The sequence below is a fragment of the Pogona vitticeps genome, chromosome 1 (genome assembly GCF_051106095.1).
Source record: "Pogona vitticeps strain Pit_001003342236 chromosome 1, PviZW2.1, whole genome shotgun sequence".
NCBI lineage: Eukaryota > Metazoa > Chordata > Lepidosauria > Squamata > Agamidae > Pogona > Pogona vitticeps.
In genome coordinates, this window is record NC_135783.1 from 53794858 (window position 1) to 53810151 (window position 15294).

Genomic DNA, 15294 nt, shown 5'->3' on the forward strand with positions numbered 1-15294 from the left:
ATTAACAAACATGTAAGAGGCTAGCCTTAGCTATTTTAAACTTCTGACACCTCATAAAGATCCAGCCTACTTCCTGACGTGTGCTTACCAATCAATTTTATGCTATCTGTAAAGAAAATGGAGAACCATACAAACTAACAATTCAGTAGGTTAAATAAATTAAGACTTTGATTTAGGTACTGAGAGCTAAGGTGAGGCATGCTTTCAATTTAAAAACAGACGTTTCCTATATCCAAATGCAGACTTTAACTTTATTTGGTCACAACTTCTATTTGTAGTAGTTGGCAATTGAAAATGGAATTGGCATTGAAAAACTACTGAATACTGAGCAGGGGGCTACCTCCTGAATTTGACATCTTTAAATTCGCACCTTCTACAGTACACAAAAAGCAGTCTTGCTCTTTAAGAAAATTAAAATCCCATGTCCACAGGTAACACATTTATTAAGACTGACCAAAATGTCTCTATATGGTAAATAGGTTCTTTGTCTCTCAAAACTGTCCATCAAGCCAGATGTGCAAATAAAAAAATGATCTGATGTTATACCACAAAGACTGCATAGTAGGTGGGAAATTTTGGGAGATGTAGTTTAAAAAAAATCCAGGTTCTGGAAGAAAGCTATAGATCTTTATGGTAATTTCACAACTAATTGGATGCTCAGAATCTTACCACATGAGTAAAGATGTAGTGTTTTATTATGCTGAGCAACAGTATTTTGGCCATTGTGTCTGAATCAGCTTAGAGCTGAAATAAATGCCCACACATAGTTTAACTTTGCTGTTCCAGTATTGATGGAGTGGAGGTGGGAATGACTTAAAAAAAGGAATAGTAATAAAGGCAAATCTCAAAACACACTGCAAATGTAGAATTCTAACTCAAAATTTGAAATTCAGGTACTTAGAGCTTATAAGTTAATTTTTTTAAAAAAAACAATGCATTATGTATCAACTATTAAATATTAGACAGCTTTACAAGGGCTGTGCATCAACCAAAACACACCACTAAATACAGCATTATTTATAATATACTTTTTGTCCTGTCAGGGAAGATTGAGATCCTTTGGATTTAATAAGAAAACAATTAAAAAGCAGCTCTGTGATCACTACTCATCTGCCTCTGTAATGCCAAACCACAGAAACTTGAATGAGTTTTAGGACATTCCACGAACAACGAGTGACAGTTAGGACAATGCTTTCCTTTTTCTATGCCCTAAGACATCCAGAGTAAATCCTGAAAAGTGCTCATGAAAGGGTAGTTTCCAACCACTCCTTCAACAATATTAATGATAATTGTGTTGTGTCAGGTAAATTCTGACTCGTGGTGACCTATTCCAGGGTTTTCGAATTATAGAGTACTCAGAAGTGGTTTTTGCGGGGGCACCTTGGAACTGTGCAGCTTCCCCAAGGCTACACAGGCCGGCTCTTCTCCCAAAATAGTTGAATAGCGGCTCAGACATCCTAGCATGCATAATTAACTCATAGTGATGAAAAGTAAAAGTGGAAAAGGAAAGTCAAATCAGAACATATTCTACAAAGAACAGATTGTTCACCATATGAGGAGGTGTGAACTTGCAATCTGCTTTCTGGCAGATTCGGTGAATTCACATAAACTGGGCTACAAAAAAAGGTTCAGAAAAAAAACTTTAGGCAACCTCATACTGTGGCTAGGTAATTTTAGCTAAGAACATTTTAAAAAGTCTGGCACCTTGCTAATCTGCTGAGCTCAAAATGAATGCCCAATTGTTAACCATGCCCTTCTGATGTTTATATGTTGGACTAAACAGTGTCTTCATTTGTCTGTTTCTCAACGTCCTACCTTCTGCTTTACCTTTTCTGACCCTAAATTAATTTCTTTCATTAGAAAGAAAAAAGATCATTTGTATACAACTCTAAAATGAATACAATCATATGTATACTTTTTATTACTCAAAAATGTTAACTGTTTAGTTTAGATTACACAAATCCCATTATAGTATTTAGATAAACCTAAATTACTTTTATTCTACAGCATTTAGTAAGTTTCTTAGTCCATCTTGTCACTTCTGTGTCTCTCACACCCTCCTGTTCCACACTGCTTAGCTTTCTCAAACTTCCTCAAGTACTATTCAGCTAGAAGGCCCGATGCTGATATTTTTCCCCTTAAAAAGCAACAGTATTGGAAAGTAACTGGCCTTTTCAAAACCTGAGAATGATATGCCATTTTGACAGTGCTAACCTTTGGAATGGCATTAAACCAGAAGAACCTTAATTCATTCTGGCCAACAATTGGAAAAAGAATGTAAAATATATATGTTACAACTCTTTTTTTCTTTAAATGTGAAAAACAAAAAAAAGGAAAGAAAGAACAGAATAACTGCACTGTTTCTACTCATGGAAAGGAAGTCAAAAGATACATCTCTCTCTAACACCAAATAAAAGTGGATCTAGAAGAAGTGGTTGATGTTTATAAGATACCTCTAAAAACTGTATGCATAAAAAACAACTATCTACATTTTAAATAAGGGATGGTTGTGTGGAGTGGATCTTTTGGATTGCCCTGGACTTCAGGACATGCACATTAGCTATTTTAAGGGTTGATACAGCTAGAAGGGTGCTAGAATACAGAAGTCTAATGAAGAAACCAGTACAGTACAAATTAAGTAATGAGAATATATTCATTAAACCAGACCTTTAGCAATGTAATGCATAAGTTTGAATTCCTCAAGTAGAATAGTCCCTTAATTCACATATTGTCCCTCAGAAAACAAAAACAGAAAAAAGCAAAATTTAACTTAGTTAAAAGTAATTAGCAAATGGTTTATTAGGTACACTTTGCTGTTAGAAGAGAAGAGAGTTTCTACTCTTTTTCCTACAAGGGATTTAAAGCTTCCATTTCTGATTTACTCTAAACTTATTTTTAATATGGGTTGGTGCAAAAATACTGTATGGCAGTTCGTCACTGTTACTTTAATTGGATCGTGTTACTATAAGGAAACTACCATTCTTTATAATATACCCCCTTTTCATCTCAGAGTTTCAGAGGAATCATAACACAATACGAGGAGCCAAACAAGCCTTCTGCTTCATAGAACAACTATAAGCAAGATATGATTCTAAGTGGTCCTGGATTTTGCCTCCCCCACCCACCATCAAGTGGAAGAGGCCTGTGTGAGTTTACCAGCACAATTGCATCTCCACAACACATAGGAATGGTGGCTACTAAGTGCTGCAGAGTTGACAGGCAGTCAGTAAGTGAAACCTCTCCTCCCCTTCAATGCATCTGACATTTTATGGGAACAAAATAGGATAGGGACCACCACCCCCTTTTTTTTCAGGACCTCATGCCAGAGATGGGCAGGGTGCTCCCAAAATATTGGTAGGCTTAAATATGGAGTCTAGAGAAGGTTGCAAGGAAGAACAACATGCATTATGCAAAAATAAGTAGCATCATGAATGTTATTATCAAATCCACACCAAAGCACATCAAAGGATATCTCCTGAACGAGCAGTTTACATAGGTTAGAGCTGGCATCTCCTTCCAACAAAGCAAACACTTTTTAAAAAATAAATTTTATTGAATTTTTTAACATACAGAAAACCACAAGATACCAAAAAAGAAAAAGAAAACCAAAACGAAGAGACGAAGAGAAAAGAAAAAAAAGACCATATAGCAAAGAGGGGAAAAAAACAACGAAACTAACCCCTCTATCTGAAGTGCCCCCCCCTTGGAGTCAAAGATTCCAGCCTCATTAGTCCTCTATTCTCCCTATATCTGTTTACAGCATATACTAATAAATTTCTACATGTATCCTAAATTTCACCCTAAACTTCAGTCTTCTTCTGGGCCCAGAGATATATTAGTTCCCCAGCTTTGTTTTACATAATCTCTTGGCTGTTCCCGCAATGCTTCTGATAGAGTGTCCAACTCTGCCATGTCCCATAGTTTCTTTAACAGCTCTTCCATTGTCGGAACCTCTTCTGTTTTCCATTTCTGGGCCCAGAGTAATCTAGCTGCTGTGAGTATATACATACAGTAAGACAATGCTTCAATTTATTGTCATTTACACCTGAAATGACATTCAGTAATGCCATTTCAGGTTTCAGCTCTAATCTCTGCTGTATAATTTCTTTTACTAAGTCCCATACCTGTGTCCAATAGATTTTGACCTTTTCACATGTCCACCACATATGGTAGTAAGTTCCGACCTTTTTCCTGCATTTCCAATATATGTTACTGTTACCCTCTGACATTTTTGCTAATCTTATGGGTGTATAGTGCCATCGGTAAAACATTTTGAGTACATTTTCTCTTAAATTTGCTGGTTTCAAAATCTTACTGCTTTCTTTCCACATCATTGTCCAGTTATCAAGATCTACATTATACCCAAAATTTTTTGCCCATTTTATCATTGTTTCTTTCACCCTTTCATCTTCTAGTTCATATTCTAATAGATAGATATACATTTTCTTAATTATTGCTTCATCCGTATATAACCACAGTATGTCTACCTGAACTTTGCCCTTAAAAAACCCCAGAGCCCTGTCTTTTTTATATCTTGATTCTAATTTTGCCATTGACCACCAGTCCACCGCTATACCCATTTTTTCGAGCTCTTGTTTATCCCTTATCTCCAACTCATTTGTTAGCAGATTTTCATATGTGGTTAACCTTCCTTTCTGGTTCAAGGTTTTAAATGAAAATGCTTCTATTGGTGCTACCCATATAGGGATTTTTTTCATAAGTTTGTGCTTGAAATTTCTGCCATTACATCCCTAAAGCCTTCCTGATAATAACAAAGCAAACACTTTTGACTGGATTTAGTTCCGGTCAGCAAGGCCTGCTCAAACACATAAGCAGAGAAGTGTACTAAGCAGTTGCCTCCATTTGAGGGGTGCTAATTAATCACTGCTGCTCCTAGTTTACACATTTACTCAGAAGAAAGCTTCAATGGAGTTTCCTTGTAAGTATATTTAGGATTTTAGGCTAAGCTTAGCCAACCAAGCAAATGGGAACTATATGTGACAATGAATCAGACAACTCATGAATAAAATGAAACTCTTCAGATGAAATTAATCTCAGTCTGGTTCTCAAACATTTGTATTTTCCCCCATTTTACCATTCCAAGGCAGACTTAAGAAGATCTGGATATAATTTTAGTTTCCGCTTGACTCACAGTGTGGATATGCTCATGTGTGAGAGCATTTCTATGTCTGCCAGGATCTATAAACACGTCTCTTAAGAGCCCAGTAAACACTTTACGCTTGTTGTTCTTATTTTTATGCACATATTCAATTTCATAGCAACAATAAAGCTATCCAAGCTGTGCCTTTCACAACTCTTTCTATTTTACATCTTGGGTGGTTTAGCTCCTTCAGGTTTTGGCCTCCTACAATACCCACTAACCAAACTCTGCTGGAGGTGGTATAATCACACACCAAAGCATTGTCACAACTTGTTACATAATAATTATACACAGTCAGAGCCAAATCTGTAATCCTAACACAGAGCCTGACCCCCCAAATCCTCAGTCTCCTTTGTCAGACATGTAATCGCACTGAAATCAGTGGGGTCATACTCTAATCTGAGACACCAATCTTATACTTGCTGTGAATCTATTGACTTGAGTCACTGTCAGCATGCATCGTTTCCATGCAAGGTTGTGGACTGTGAGGATTTTTCACTGGGGCTCCTAATGATACCGTCAGAGATATCTTTGCACTTTTCGTTCGAAATGTTAAGACATTCCTACTGTTTGGTTTTTTTGAAAAGGGAAGAAGATTACTTGGTATCATAAAGTTTGAAATTGTAAAAAATAAGGCCAAGAAGAAGAAGAAATCAGTATATACATTCATAACATCCATCAAGGTGATAAAAGACAAGTAAGCCATTTCCTTGTCCTAGATCATAACTTTGAATAATACTCACTTAGCTTTCTTTTACTTCCTGTCCAAGAGACTACAGTTGGATTTGCTGGGATTAGAAATGATATTATTCTTTGAACAGCTTCTATAGCCAAGCTCTGTAAGATTTTCCACCATACGATTTTATATGATTTTAAAATCCAATAGGCTGACCATTATGTCTTGAAAGGAAGACGTCAAGCATTCCCTGCTTGAACCAAATAAAACAGTTGCGGTTCAGAATAAAACCCAGATCTACCCAAATCACCTGTCATTGCCAGCAGGGACAGCTGAGGGGTCTGACGCCGAGAGAGGCTCGGAAGCAAAAAACTAGAAACCGGGCCTTCTCGGCGGTGGCCCCTCGGCTGTGGAATGCCCTTCCAGCAGAAATTCGGCTGGCACCCTCGCTGGGTGTTTTTAAAAAACAGCCAAAAACTTGGATATTTAAGCAGGCCTTCCCTCCAGTCAGCTAAGTTTTTTTATTTTTTCTTTCTTCCTTCTTATTCCATTTTGCTAACTTTTAATCTAATTGTATTAATATTTTAATTGTATTTTATGATTATTTATATTTTATATTGTCCATTTTATGTTGTAAGCCGCCCCGAGTAGACATGGTCTAGAGGGGCGGGGTATAAATAAATAAATAAATAAATAAATAAACAAACAAACAAACATACATACATATATATATATACATATATTAATGATTTTGATTAGGCATCCTTCAGTCTCGAAAGACTATGGTAGCGTGCTCTGTATGGAGGACTTGGAACAGCGTCTAGTGTGGCTGAGGAGGCCAATTCGAGAGTGACAATCCCTTCCACACTGGAGACAAATCCAATCTGTCCCCTGTCCAGCTCCCTGGTTTTGCTGCTTTTGTGACTTCCTCTTTGCCTCGGCCTGCTGGGCAAGGGTCGCTTCAAATTGGGAGAGCCCGCGATGCAGTGCCTGCCTCCAGGCTGAACGCTCAGATGTCAGGGTTTCCCATCTGTTGAGGTCTATTCCTAAGGCCTTCAGATCTCGCTTGCAGACGTCCTTGTATCGCAGCTGTGGTCTCCTTCTGGGGCGATTTCCCTGCACTAATTCTCCATACAGGAGGTCCTTTGGAATCCGACCATCAGCCATTCTCACGACGTGCCCAAGCCAACGTAGACGTCGCTGTTTCAGTAATGTATTCATGCTGAAAATTCCAGCTCGTTCTAGGACTACTCTGTTTGGGACTTTGTCCTGCCAGGTGATACCAAAAATCCGTTGGAGGCAACGCATATGGAACGTGTTCAGCTTCCTCTCCTGCCGTGCACAAAGGGTCCAGGACTCGCTGCAGTACAGGAGTGTGCTTAGGACACAGGCTCTATAGACTTGGATCTTTGTATGTGTCGTCAGCTTCTTATTGAGCCATACTCTCCTTGTGAGTCTAGAGAACATGGTGGCTGCTTTGCCAATGCGTTTATCCAGCTCGACATCCAGAGAGAGGGTGTCAGAGATGGTTGAGCCAAGGTACACAAAGTCATGAACAACCTCCAATTCTTGTGTAGAGATGGTAATGGAAGGAGGTGAGTCCACGCCCTGGCCCATGACTTGTGTTTTCTTCAGGCTGATTGTTAGTCCAAAGTCTTGGCAGGCCTTGCTGAAACGATTCATGAGTTGTTGGAGGTCTTCAGCAGAGTGGGCAACGATGGCTGCATCATCTGCGAAGAGGAAGTCCCGCATGCATTTCAGTTGGACTTTGGTCTTCGCTCTCAATCTGGAGAGATTAAAGAGCTTTCCGTCTGATCTAGTCCGGAGATAGACACCCTCGGTTGCAGTTCCAAAGGCATGCTTCAGCATGACAGCAAAAAAGATCCCAAAAAGTGTTGGTGCGAGGACACAGCCCTGTTTCACTCCGCTTCGGATGTCAAAGGGGTCTGATGTTGAGCTGTCAAAAACTACAGTGCCTTTCATTCCCTCATGGAAAGATCTGATGATGTTAAGGAGACGAGGTGGACATCCAATCTTGGGAAGTATTTTAAAAAGGCCATCCCTGCTAACCAGATCAAATGCTTTTGTAAGGTCTATGAAGGCCACTAAGAGTGGCTGTTGTTGTTCCCTGCATTTCTCCTGCAGCTGTCGGAGGGAGAATACCATGTCAGTGGTGGATCTATTAGCTCGAAATCCGCACTGTGATTCTGGATACACTCTGTCTGCAAGCACCTGGAGCCTCTTCAGCACAACACGGGCAAGCAGCTTCCCTACAACGCTAAGAAGAGAGATGCCACGGTAGTTATTGCAGTCACCCCTGTCTCCTTTGTTCTTGTACAATGTGACAATGTTTGCATCCTTCATGTCCTGTGGTACTCCACCTTCCCTCCAACAGAGACAAAAGACTTCATACAGTTCGGTGGTGATGATCTCCTTACAGCATTTCAGCACTTCAGCAGGGATGTTATCCTTTCCAGGTGCCTTGCCGGAGGCAAGGGAGTCCAAGGCCGCTTTTATTTCTGCTAGGGTTGGTTCGCTGTCCAGCTCTTCCAAGACAGGTAGGCACTCAATGTTATTTAATGCTTCTTCGGTTACTACATTCTCTCTGGAATATAGCTCAGAGTAGTGCTGTACCCAGCGTTCCATCTGCTGTGCTCGGTCCTGGATGAGCACACCTGTAGCAGACTTCAAGGGAGCAGATTTCTTCTGTATTGGACCTAAGGCCTGCTTGATACCGTCATACATTCCTTTAATGTTACCTGTGTCTGCTGCTAACTGTATATGAGAGCAGAGCTGGAGCCAATAATCGTTGGAGCATCTCCTGGCAGCCTGTTGGACTTGGCTGCGAGCAGCTCGAAGAGCTTGCAAGTTGTACTCGCTAGGACAGGCTTTATATGCTGCTAGAGCTCTTCTCTTAACCTCGATGGCTGGCATTAACTCCTCTGAATGGGCTTCGAACCAGTCAGCCATCTTTTGGGTCTTCTTGCCAAAGGTGGACAAGGCGGTGTTATAGACAGTGTTCTTGAAGTGTTCCCATCGTTCAGGTGCATTTGCATTAGCCGGACCTGGAAGGGCGTCCTCAAGTGCTTGGGCAAATTCTTTCACTTTTCTTTGATCGCGAGTCTTGCTGATGTCAATACGTGGTCTTCCTTCCTTTTTCGTGTGATATACTCTCTTTGTTCGCAGTTTTACTCTACTACACACCAGGGAGTGATCAGTATCACAATCAGCACTCTGGTAGCTGCGTGTGATCGTAATACTAGGAAGGCTGGAACGTCTAGTGAGGATTAGATCGAGCTGATGCCAATGCTTGGATCTTGGATGTCTCCAGGAAACTCTGTGTTGCAGCTTCGTGTTAAAGAATGTGTTGCTGACGCAAAGACCATAATGGCAGCAAAGCTCCAGCACGCGTTGGCCATTTTCATTCATCTTTCCAATGCCAAAACGGCCTAGACAAGTGGGCCAAGAATTATGATCAGCACCAACTCTAGCGTTAAAGTCTCCAAGAATGAACAGTGCCTCTCTTTCAGGGACTTTTTGGATAGTAGCTGCCAGATCGTCATAGAATTTGTCTTTCACTTCTGGAGTGGATGACAGTGTTGGTGCATATGCACTAATGAGGGTTACTGGTCCTGCTGATGAGTGGAGCTGCAGAGACAGGATTCTTTCACTCCCCACAGTAGGTGGAACAATGCATCTCAGAAGAGTATTTCTGACTGCAAAGCCAACACCATATTCCCTGGTCTCATTCGATGGTTTTCCCTGCCAGAAGAATGAGAAGTTTTTTTCTTTGACAGATCCCGAGTCTGGCAATCTTGTCTCTTGCAGGGCAACAATGTCCATCTGCAGTCTACTCAGTTCCATGTCAATGACAGCTGTCTTGCGCACATCGTCTATTTCTTGCAGGTCGTTAGGAAAGCCGTAGTCAGGAAAGCCAGGGGTCATTGTCCGTACATTCCAGGTGCCCAGCTTTAGGGCAGGCGTTTTCTTACGATTGTTGCATGGTGCACAGTTATCGATCTGCTTGTCGGGTTTGACCCTAAACCCCACGCACCCCGTGAAGTTAACAGACCGTGGCGAGGTAGCACCTTACTGGCTGGGGGCTGCCCAGCTTAAGGCGGGCGGTATCTACCTGGTGAGGTGTAATGACCTCTCCCACCGTCAGAAGTAGCCCCTGGCGTCATGCTCTACGCCAATTGAGCAAGGACTTATAACCGGTAACTGCTACTTCCCGTGTTGTTTCGACGCTGTATGCGAAGCTGGAGTGTCCTCTCCAGAGCACGAAGCCTGGGTAAAATAATATGGAGGATAGGCTGTTACCCAAGCAGCAAATCCCCCCTCTCCACGTCACTGAAATAGCCCAGTGGAAAGGCAAGAGCCAGTACAATTGGTTCCAGTGACGTCGCAGGAGTTGGCGGAATGATATAAACTGCCTCCGGGACTCCGGCTCCGGATTTTGCCTCGAGGTTATCTCCTGAAGCCCTTTCCATAAGTGGATATAGCCACAAGGCAGTGGAGGTTTGAAGTCGGAGTTTTCCTTCTCCTACAGTAGATGGGCTGCCTTCCAGGGCTGACGAGCCCCACCTACCCGGCCTCCTCTCTAATAGTGTGGAAGTGTTCTATGTTAGTTGTCATTCCAATTTATCAAATTTCGGTAAAGATAGGATTTGAAGATTTAGCACGCCATTTGACACGCTCTCCTACATATATATATACATACATACATATATACATACAGTACATACATACATACATACATATATATATAAACCAGATAGTATTGTTATTACAGCACACAATGTAACAATAAGCCTCCACAAGTAGAAAAATTAATTTACAGTAATTTATTTTTTACAAATTAGGATTAATTAACAGAATACTTTCCTGTCACATAGGGAAGTACCATAGCAAAGTGCTAAATGTTTTCTATTTCATGAAGAATTAGTAGATGCTGGCAATAATCAATACTAAAGACACTTTATATATAGATACCTTTCAAAAGATGGTATTTAAAAGCAAAGTGTAACCTTTAAAAATAAGGGCTAAAATTGTGTCTGTCCTCTTTTACATGGTGTCAAGAAACTGGGGTGCAGAATTCATCTTGAGTTAGGTCTGAGTCTGTCAGAAAATGGTGCTTTAGAAATTTGCCCAGCAAATGGAAGGAAAATGCATGTGTCTTTCTTTATCTCTTGAGAACAATCATCCCACGGACAAATTGGTACAGTGCTCATTAGAGAACTGGTCTTAACTAGACTGAGGACAAGATAGGAAACACTGCCTGCCTTCCAGAATATTCAGAGAAGAATGAGACCCTGGCTGGCTGATAGCATGAAACAGACTATAAATGGACTTTAATGTATAAAAGGGGGTGAGCTGTACATTAATTGGCTTAGCTTACTTCTTAGGAGGATGCTGTGCTTAGTCACTATCCTGTTGTTTTGTTATTCTAAGCTTCTGTGTATGCTCTGAAGCTATACTGAATTTTATATTAGATAGTGATTTGGTTTCCTGGTTTCCTTGTTGTGATCTTCTGCTTTTCCCTAAATTTGTTTCATTTAATGATTTTTTTACTTTTTGCTTTTTCTGGTATTTTGGTATTTTTTCTTATTTTTGCCTTTTTTGCCTTAAAATATATATATATTCTCCATATTAAGGAGAATATATACTGTACTAAAAATCTTCTCCATATTAAGGCCTAGTCATTGACTCAGAGAGTACTCATACTAAATCCATCCTAGACCCTTGAATACCTGTGAGGTACAGTATTTTGGGTGTTACATTAGTGCGGTGAGAGTAATACTTTACAAGGCTAGTGTCCTTTATGGAGTTACAGAGATGTCTACATGTGTCTGTTGGAGGGTAAAAATACCCCGTTTTGTAAAATTTATACACTTGATCTCAAATGTAGGTTGACTGAGAATTAGTGTTTCCTGAATATCAGATATGCTATGCAAATTATTATATGTCAATATTTAAAATAAATGAATTTGGCAAGAGCTATCACTTTAATTATTGAAAGATCTGGCTTGTCTCCACACTGTGATCAAATAGTCTCAGTGCCTCTACAGTTGGAAATGATTATTATTCATTAATGCATTCATTTATTTAAAAGAAGAAGAAAACACCTCATACTTGTCAATATACTCTGATGCACCCCCCTTTTTAAAGCTCTGAAAATGTTATAAAGTTAGTTTTCCAATTTGCAGCTTTGTGAGTTTACACCATTTGTGCTCCACCATTCACAACAAGAAAGTTTAGACAAGCACACACACACACACACACAAAAACACAGAGAGAGAGAGAGATTTTGAGAGAGAGAGAGAGAGAGAGAGAGAGAGAGAGACAGACAGACAGACAGACAGACAGACAGACAGACAGACAGACAGAGGGGGGGAGGGAGGAGATTTTGGTGTGCCCTTGCTCCAGTCAAAAAATTCAGCTTGTTAACAGAAAAACTACATAAAACCGGAAAGAAAGGAAATAGCTATCTCTGCCTTTTGTACTTTTTGATTTATTTACACACACCAAAAATGTACTTAAGACCACCGGCGTATGCCAGCCCTCTGTGTTGAATTACAATTTAAAACTCTGTTTAAAATTATCTGAACAGTTTAATATCATTATACTGTATAAGTTATGGGCCACCACCTTGGTGTAACTAACATTTCTTAATAACAACGTGTCACAATTACTGCATTACATAAAATATTTACAATCTAGCCTGTTCTAATTGCAGTCACGTTCTCTTGAAACTGAACCAAATATGAATGTGCCTTCAACTTGCCCTTAAAATGACTCTGAACATCTACTGTTAAATACCTTTTCCTTCCTTCCTTCCTTCCTTCCTTTACATTTTTATCCCGCCCAACTAGTAACATAGCTACTATTCCTGGTGGCACACACAACCAAATATAAAAATAATAGGAAACAATAAAAACCACTGGTAAGGAAAATTCCAAATTCCAGGACCATGATAAACAACAACTGATGGGTGCAATGATCCAACAAGCTTCTAGGGTGCAAAAGATTCACAGGAACAGACCAACAGAGGAACACAAGTTTGGGGCAAACTAAAGAAAGGCTTAGAAAAACAGCCATGTCTTTCAGTTGGCTCCTGAAACCTAAGAGGGAAAGGGCTAACCACACCTCTCGTGGAAGGGAATTCCAGAGTGAGGAAGCCACCACAGAGAAGGCACAATTACTGGTGGACAACTTCTGAGCCTTGGGGTGGCCAACTGGAGCATCCCCATATAAGAGGTACAGGTGGGATGGGTACATGTTTTGAGGGAGAGGCAGCCATGCAGGTAACAAGGTCCTAAACCATTAAGGGCTTTAAAATCTAACTTAAACACCTTAAATTTGGGGCAGAAGCATACAGGCAGCCAATGCAGATGGGCCACAATAGGAGTTATATGGTCACATTGAGATGTTCCAGAGACCAATCTGGCAGTAGCATTCTGTACTAGCTACAGCTTCCAAACTGCTTTGAGGGACAGTGTTGCAGTAGTCTATTTTTCAGATAACAAGCTCATGGACCAATCTTGTGGGGATTTCCTGTTGAGATGGGGTGGAGGTGTGCAATCTGCCTCAGATGGTGAAAGGCAGAGTTGTCCATGGCCACGATCTGATATTCCATTGTGAGGGCTAGGTCCAGCAGCACACCAAGATTTTGCATCTTAATGGAGTGTGACCCCATAAAGACCAGGCAGACAGATGGATACAAATCTGTGCTTCAGCTGGAATCTTATAGGGAATAGTCCAAAGGACTTGTGAAGTGCTCCAAAGGATTCAAAGAGACAGGGAGGGGAAAAAGTGAACGTAGAAGTAACCACACCAAATAGGTAAACACTGTGACAAACCCAGACCTACTGGGATCTATCACACAGTTACTAAGCCGCCACCAACCATTCCCTATAATAAGTCACACAGACCAGGGATGGATTTTTAAACAATAAAAGAATAAGGTTTATTTTAAATACAAACAGGGTAAATAAAACAATCAGGTGAATAAAATAAAGTAACGTGGCTTATTTTCACACACACCAGCATACAGTTTGGTTCACCTAGAACCTTTAACTTAAAGCACAGACCCTGAACCCATCAGTTCTGGCTAACCAACAGACCCCTGAACCTTTCAGGTTGGTACTCTGACACACAGTAGTACCCTGTCAGACACCCAGACTCCCACAACAGCTTCTTCTTCCCCAGCTGCTGCTTCGTCACCACCCAGTGTCTCACAGTGTCTGTCTCAGCATCTACCTTCACCACACAGGCATCACATATTTATACAGTACAGCCCCTCCTCCTGATGTCCCGCCTTCCACTCCCCATAGGATGGAACTTTCCCTCCAAACCCATGACAGACAGGTAACATCAGTGCTGTTATGTAACACCTCCCCTCTTTATAAGTTGTTTTGTAGGGGGAAAGCTAAGGTGCTTTTTCCCAAAAAACAACCTGTATAAAACACACAACACCAATTATACCTACCATATTATACTTACTTACATTCTAAGTTAAACATTTCAAATAGGCATTTAAACATTTACCATATGCATTACATCAATTTTACCTTTATTAATACAAACCAATTTAAAACCAGGTACATTTTAACTTTTTGTTTTCATTATATACATATAGTCCATGTTCTTTCGCCGTCTTCAGTCTTCAGGTCTTCTTGATAAGGCGTCAGCAACACAGTTCACTGACCCTCTGACCACCTTCACTTCAAAGTCATAGTCCTGTAAGTTCAAAGCCCACCTCATAAGTTTGCTATTGTGGGTTTTCATTGTCTTTAACCATTGCAATGGTGAATGGTCAGTACACAGAACAAAATGTCTTCCCCAGATGTAAGGCTTGGCCTTCTGGATCGCGTAGACTATGGCCAAACACTCCTTCTCCACGGTTGCCAAATGTCTCTCACCTTTTTGAAGTTTCCTACTCAGGTAGGACACTGGATGCTGGTCACCATTCTCATCCTCTTGGCACAGAACTGCTCCTACCCCGCTGTTAGACGCATCGGTGTAGATGATGAACTCCCGGTTGAAGTCTGGAGCACGCAGGACAGGATAGTTGATTAACGCCTCCTTCAACCTCTGGAACGCCGCCTCACAGTCGCTGGTCCACGGGATGCGGTCATCAGCCTTCTTCCTCGTCAGATCGGTCAGCGGAGCCGCAATCTCGCTAAACCTCGGGATGAACTTTCTGTAGTAGCCCACCAACCCAAGAAATGATTTGACTTTTTTCTTGGTGTTGGGTCTAGGCCAATCACGAACAGCTTCTATTTTGGCCTCCAGGGGTTTTATCACTCCTCCCCCTACCATGTGACCCAAGTATTTTATTTCTGGGCTACCCAGCTGACACTTGCTGGCCTTTACTGTTAGCCCTGCTGCACTTAACCTCTGCAGCACTAACTCCAGGTGTATCAGGTGATCTTCCCAGGTATTACTGAAGATCCCT

At 40.9% G+C, this 15294-nt stretch overlaps 1 protein-coding gene across 2 annotated transcripts in view; it reads right to left on the reverse strand.

Annotated features, from left to right (window-relative positions):
* Window positions 1-15294, reverse strand: part of KIF26B (kinesin family member 26B) — a 378172-nt gene that overhangs the window by 134569 nt on the left and 228309 nt on the right. The window lies entirely within an intron of this gene.